Source organism: Choloepus didactylus, assembly GCF_015220235.1.
Source record: "Choloepus didactylus isolate mChoDid1 chromosome X unlocalized genomic scaffold, mChoDid1.pri SUPER_X_unloc1, whole genome shotgun sequence".
Taxonomy (NCBI): Eukaryota; Metazoa; Chordata; class Mammalia; order Pilosa; family Megalonychidae; genus Choloepus; species Choloepus didactylus.
In genome coordinates this window covers 2,792,846-2,798,845 of record NW_023637621.1, presented here as the reverse complement: position 1 = coordinate 2,798,845, position 6,000 = coordinate 2,792,846, and the positions used below count along the sequence as shown (strand labels likewise).

At 38.1% G+C, this 6,000-nt stretch overlaps 1 long non-coding RNA gene across 1 annotated transcript in view; it reads right to left on the bottom strand.

The window, feature by feature from the left end:
• Positions 1–256: 256 nt before the first annotated feature.
• LOC119525834 overlaps positions 257–6,000 on the bottom strand; it is a 34,366-nt gene continuing 28,622 nt past the window's right edge. The window contains exon 3 of the long non-coding RNA XR_005215029.1: positions 257–484. This is a non-coding gene — a long non-coding RNA (uncharacterized LOC119525834). The remainder of the gene's footprint in view (positions 485–6,000) is intronic.

Here is a 6,000-nt window from a genome sequence, read left to right as displayed (position 1 = left end):
AATGTGCAGCAGTATTTTTTAAAGTTCATAGCCTCAAAGAGTCAATTATTTAAAAAGAAAAAAAAAAAGAGGAAGACACATCTTTCAGAAATTCTACCAATTTCCACTATTATACCATTAGAATTTAACAAGATTCCCTGGGTGCTAATATTAAAATGCTCCATTTATTGCTCCCAATCATTCCTGCAGTGGAAAGCAGAGAAGACGCACACACTTGAAAACGTTCTTTATCTGGGATGATCTATTATTTTCTTGGAAAATTCAGCATATTTTGTAATATCATAATCCCCTCTCCCACCTTTTTCTTTAGATATCCAGTCCTTAAAATTCAGTGATCACAACTTGTCATCTGCTCAATTCAAAGGCATAGCTCATTGTCCTTGGGAGAGGAGAGAGAATCGAGTCTCCAAAGCCACTGACAGCTGCCTAGTGTTGAGTTTTTCATCTCAGCTTCGATCTTCGTTCTGAGGACTGATAGAAACCACTGGAAGAGGACCAAGAGAAGAGAGAAAGGTGAATTGATGAGATACCATGTAATGGCCAGTTCTTCATTCTGAGGACTGATAGAAACCACTGACAGAGGACCAAAAGAAGAGAGAAAAGGTAAATTGATTAGATACCATGTAATGGTCAATGAATTGGGAAAGTCAGTCATGCTAAAAAAAGACCTTTTTTTAATTTAATTGATTCCTTCAGGATCATTTCTTATCATAAATTCAAGAAAAAGGTTGAATATCTTTGTGGACACTAATTTCAACAGGCGTATCCCAATTGGAAAAGTAAGTAAGAGATTTAAGCATCTCTGCTTCCAGTTTAAGGAGAAATGAGAATGAGCCAAACCTTATGCTTCTCCCAAAGATCCTTGATACAACCTTCTCAAGTCATCTCAGCTAAGTCATTATTCAGTAAGTGATTGGGTCCAGAATCTGGAATCCATGGTTAGCAAATACCCCACCTGTGGTAGTTTGGAGCTGTTATGTGCCCCAGAAAAGGCCATGTCTTTTAATCCATTCCTGTGGGTGCAGACCTATGGTGGGCGGGACCTTTTGATTAGGTTATTTCTATTAAGATGTGACCCAGCCCATTCAAGGTGGTTCTTAATCTGCTTACTGGAGTCCTTCATAAGAAGATAAAACACATATAGAAGCTAAGAGATAAAACCAAGAGCAGCTCATACAGAGAAACACTCAGAGACATTTAGAAGAAAGTCCCAGAGAAGCTAATCAAGGACCCATCAAAAACTGAAAGGAAGCCACTGAAGTCAGAAACTGAAAGCAATGAAACCCAGGAGAGAAGGACCAGAAGACGCTGGCCATGTGCCTTCCCATGTGACAGAGGAATCCCAGATGCCAGCAGCCTATCTCCAGAGTGCAGGTATTGTTTTGTTGATGCCTTGAGATGGGCCTTTTCAAAGCCTAAGAACTGTAAATTATAAGTTAATAAATCCTTATTGTAAAAGCCAACCCATTTCTGATGTATTGCATTCTGGCAGCTTTAGCAAACCAAAACACCACCTCTACCTGGAACTTCTCACTCTACAGTTAAGCATCTGTTTATCTTAGGAGTCATTTTGCAGACTAGGGAGTTCTTATTTTCTCCATGTAGACAAAAATGTTCACACAGAAGCAATAGGTGAAATCTCAGAGTCAAAACCCATAAAAGATCAAAGGTAATAATCAAGTTATGTCAATGCGATGAAAATGTTGCCTTCTTAAAACATCATGTGTTAGTAAAATCAGGTCAACCACAAGATCTTGTATTTTTTTTCTCCAGCTATGTAACACATCGCCACAAACCTGTAGCTTCAAACAGCATGAATTTATTATCTCACTCTTTCTGTGGGTCAGGAGTCTGGATACAGCTTAGCAGAGACCTGTGCCCAGAATTAACCGGGCTGCAATCTCACCTGAAGTTTGGGGTTCTTGTCCAAGATCACTGCTTATTGGCAGAATTCACCTTATTGCATTTCTACAACTGAGATCCCCATTTTCCTCCCAGCTCTGAGCCAGGGACCACTCAGCTACTAGAAGCCTCCTCCAGCTCTTTGCCCCATGGCTCCCACAGGCAATTCTCAGAATGGCTCTTTGCTTTCTTTCTTCCACATGAGCAGGAGGAGCATCTCTCTGACAGTTCACCATCTTTTAAGGACTTCTCTGATGAGATCACGTCCACCCAGGATAATTTCCCTTTTGAATAGCTCCAATTCAATGGATTAGTTGCATCATCATGGAGTTGACTTCCCAATATATTCATGGGTCCCAACCACACTCAAGGAAACAGGTAATATATGGTTTGCTTCAGGAAGGAAGGGATCTGGGGTCACCGTAGAATCCTGCCACTGAAGATCTCAAGAGAGATTTTTGCAAACAGTGTAATAAAAATGCATGTCTTTTTTTCAAACAAATAAAAACTCATTCCTTCCCCATGATACTTGTTTTACTTTGCCCATTTGGACACAGGAGGACCCACAACCTCCCGTAAATGAGAAAACAATGGATTACAGATACCTGATTGGCTTCTCTTGGTTGCCTGGGTGCCTTGGGCTCCAAGTTCCCCTGGTTTTTGGGAGTCATGTTACCTGGGCTTGACTCAGCTGCATTGCCAACACCTGTGTGACATTTTGGTCTCAGCAGCAAACATTCACACAGACACCTACCCACAAATTCACAGATAGAGCAAACTGAGAAAATGTTAGTTTTTTTAAAAATTCAGTTTTATTGAGATATATTCACATACCATACAATCATCCATGGTGTACAATCAACTGTTCACAGTACCAGCATATGGTTGTGCATTCATCACCCCAATCTATTTTTGAACATTTTCCTTACACCAGAAAGAATCAGAATAAGAATAAAATATAAAAGTAAAAAAGAACACCCAAATCATCCCCCTATCCCACCCTATTTTTCATTTAGTTTTTGTCCCCATTTTTTCTACTCATCCATCCATACACTGGATAAAGGGAGTGTGATCCACAAGGTTTTCACAATCACACAGTCACCCCTTGTAATCTACGTTGTTATACAATTGCCTTCAAGAGTCAAGTCTACTGGGTTGGAGTTTGGTAAAAATGTTAGTTTTTGAACCCAGGTGTTGGATATCCAAAATTTGATGCTGCTATTGTTTTAACTTTTTAGTATATTGAATATTTCCATTATAACATTTTGGGAAAAATATTTCAAATAAGTTCAGTATCCTCGATTTAACTTTTTAAAGAGGGCAGCCCCTTGTAAAATGAACTCGGAGATAAAGCAGTCAGTTCTATCAATTGCAGTGAGGAAGGATTTTTGATGGTGGCTTATTTGAAATAAAGAGACGAAATTTTTACGTTTCATCCTAACAGGTGCAGAGAAGTTTCCTACACATTTCAAACAAGGTATTAAAAGTAGTTTTATTTTCTAGGTGTGAAAATGTAATAAATAAGAAATATTTTGAAAAGTATTTTAGGAAATGGGGAATGAATTCATAATGTTTTATAACTCTTTGTGAAGATGCTAATATGTTTTTAGTTTTAAGAGTTGTTCCAGGAAAAAACGATAAAATGCAAATTGCTGTTTCTTTTTGTAACTATCCCTTACCATTTTCCTGATTGTTTTATTTTTGCAAACTTTCCCAAAACGTTCTGCAGGGCCATTTTGTCACAAAAATATTTTCATATGCTCATTGCAATGAGTATATAATCTAAACAGTCATTATCTGTATATAGACTATGTGTAAAATACCACATATTTTACATTTTTATATACTATATTTATAAGGAATTTTCCTTTTCCAATGTGAAGAGATGATCAGTTTAATAAAATTGAGATACAAATAATATGAGGAAATGAAACCACTTTAGTGCAGAAACCATGGATTGTACTAAAAGCCTCATATGAAATGGCATAGTTGTACCCGTGGCTTAAATTACCAACTTTATCAATCATTTCATTTTTCCTATAGGAAACTGCCATTAAAATACTAAAGATATTCCAAAACACTTAAAATGTTAAATCCTTACTTGTAATTTTCCAGCACACAAGTAAAGCCGTGTTCAGTATGTGAATGGTGTGTTTCCCCATTAGTTCACTCTGATTTCAGTTTGTTGTAATTGCACAACTTGTTCTCAGTAAAGAGCTGAGTCAGCTTCCACAGCTCTTAATTCTCCTCAGCTCCTTAAACATCTCAAATCGTTTCCGTCTTTTAACATAAGCATTACTACACTTGGTATCTTTTATCTTTGCACAGTCAACTGTCTGAGAAATCATAGTTGGTAACTAGGTTATACATTGTTGCCATACATTCAATGGTAGAGCTGTTTGCAGATTTCAGAAATTGGAATGTCAAAAACTTATTATTGAACATGAGCATGTATCACCATCCTTGCAAAGAGTTAGAAACCAGTCTTTCCTTTTATTAATAAGCATGCATTCCCTCATCAATAAACAAGGCTATGTTTATCTGAAATTTTTAAAGATTTCCAAGAATGTACTCATTCAGACTGGTGTAATTTTTCATATTGAAATCACAATTTTTTGAAATGCACTCTCTTTAAAAATAATATATGCATGTTTTCATTTTGATCACCTACTATGACAACCTGGAGCTTAGAATTAGTCCTACTTACAGTTTTTATATATTTTCATATTTATCTTTTTCCAATGCCCATTAGCTACCTTTGTAACAATTTCAAATTTTGAATAATTTCTCTGTGACCTAGAGACCACCCTTGAATAAATGTTTTTTTGCAACAAAGGTACCTGGAGTTGCATATGGTAAAATATCTTCTTGTTGAGGATTTTGAAGATGGTGGTATAGAGAGATGTGGAATTTAGTTAGTCCTCTAGAGCAGCTAGTAAATAGCCAGGAACAACTACTAAACAGCCTGAAACAACTGTTGGGGGACATCCAGGACTATATACACATTGTAAAACAGCCTGGAATAGGTGGAACGGCTGAGATCACAGCATAAGAACTGTAAGTAGAGCCCCCCACACTGCAGAGCTGGTGCCCCTCCCCACTGGCATGGCAGGCTGAGCTGAAACACTTCCCGTGGGAAAAAGAAGCAGATCACCTGCAGCGAGGGAAAGTAACTCAACCAAACTCCAATTGTGGTTTTAATTAACATATTTGAAATACTGAATACAAGCTACCAGCAAAGATAAACCTGGAACAAACAGGAAAAATCCTAAGGTTCCTCCTGGCAGAGAGAGACATGGCTGACAGGAAAAAAAAATACATAAATACATAAATACATAAAAACAGAGGCTTTTGGAAATGGCTGGAACTTTGGGTATCTGTACGACACCTGAGACTCAGAGCTAGAGCTCGGCAGATATGAATGTCAGTATTACTTCATACAGCAACTGTTAAAAAGGCTGAAAAAGAGTTCAGACTTCAATTAGAGATATGAAAGAAAAGGATCTGATTAGGACTAAGGCAAATCAGGCCAGAGGGTAAAGGACGATATTGACTATGTTTTAAAACTTCAACTTCTGTGTGAGACCAAGGGAACAGATGTTTATTCAGTGCAGGATCTATATTTCCTGCAGAATGCTAAATAATTTAACTTGTACCATCAGTTCATTCAAACACCATAATTACATGGAACCTTGAATAGGGAGTGAGATCTGGTTGGTTTATACAAGTTAGTGTGAAATCTCAGTATATCTCAAAGTAATTTGGGCAGAGAATAAAAATGTATTTGCAGGGCCCCCTGAGGAGCTGGGAGAAAATATGGAAGTGTTGGACTTCCTGACCTGGATTGTTGCTGATGTTCTCACAAACATTGAGGACTGATGGTTTCGTATGCTGAGCCCTCTGTCTTGGGGATTGCCCTTGTGAAGCTTGTTACTGCAAAGGAGAGGCTGAACCTGCTTATAATTGTGCCTAAGCATCTACCCCTGGGTACTTCTTTGTTGCTCAGATGTAGCCCTGTCTCCCTCTCTAATTAAGCCAACTCAGCAGGTGAACTCGCTGCCCTCCCCTCTACATGGGACCTGACTCCCAGGGGTGTAA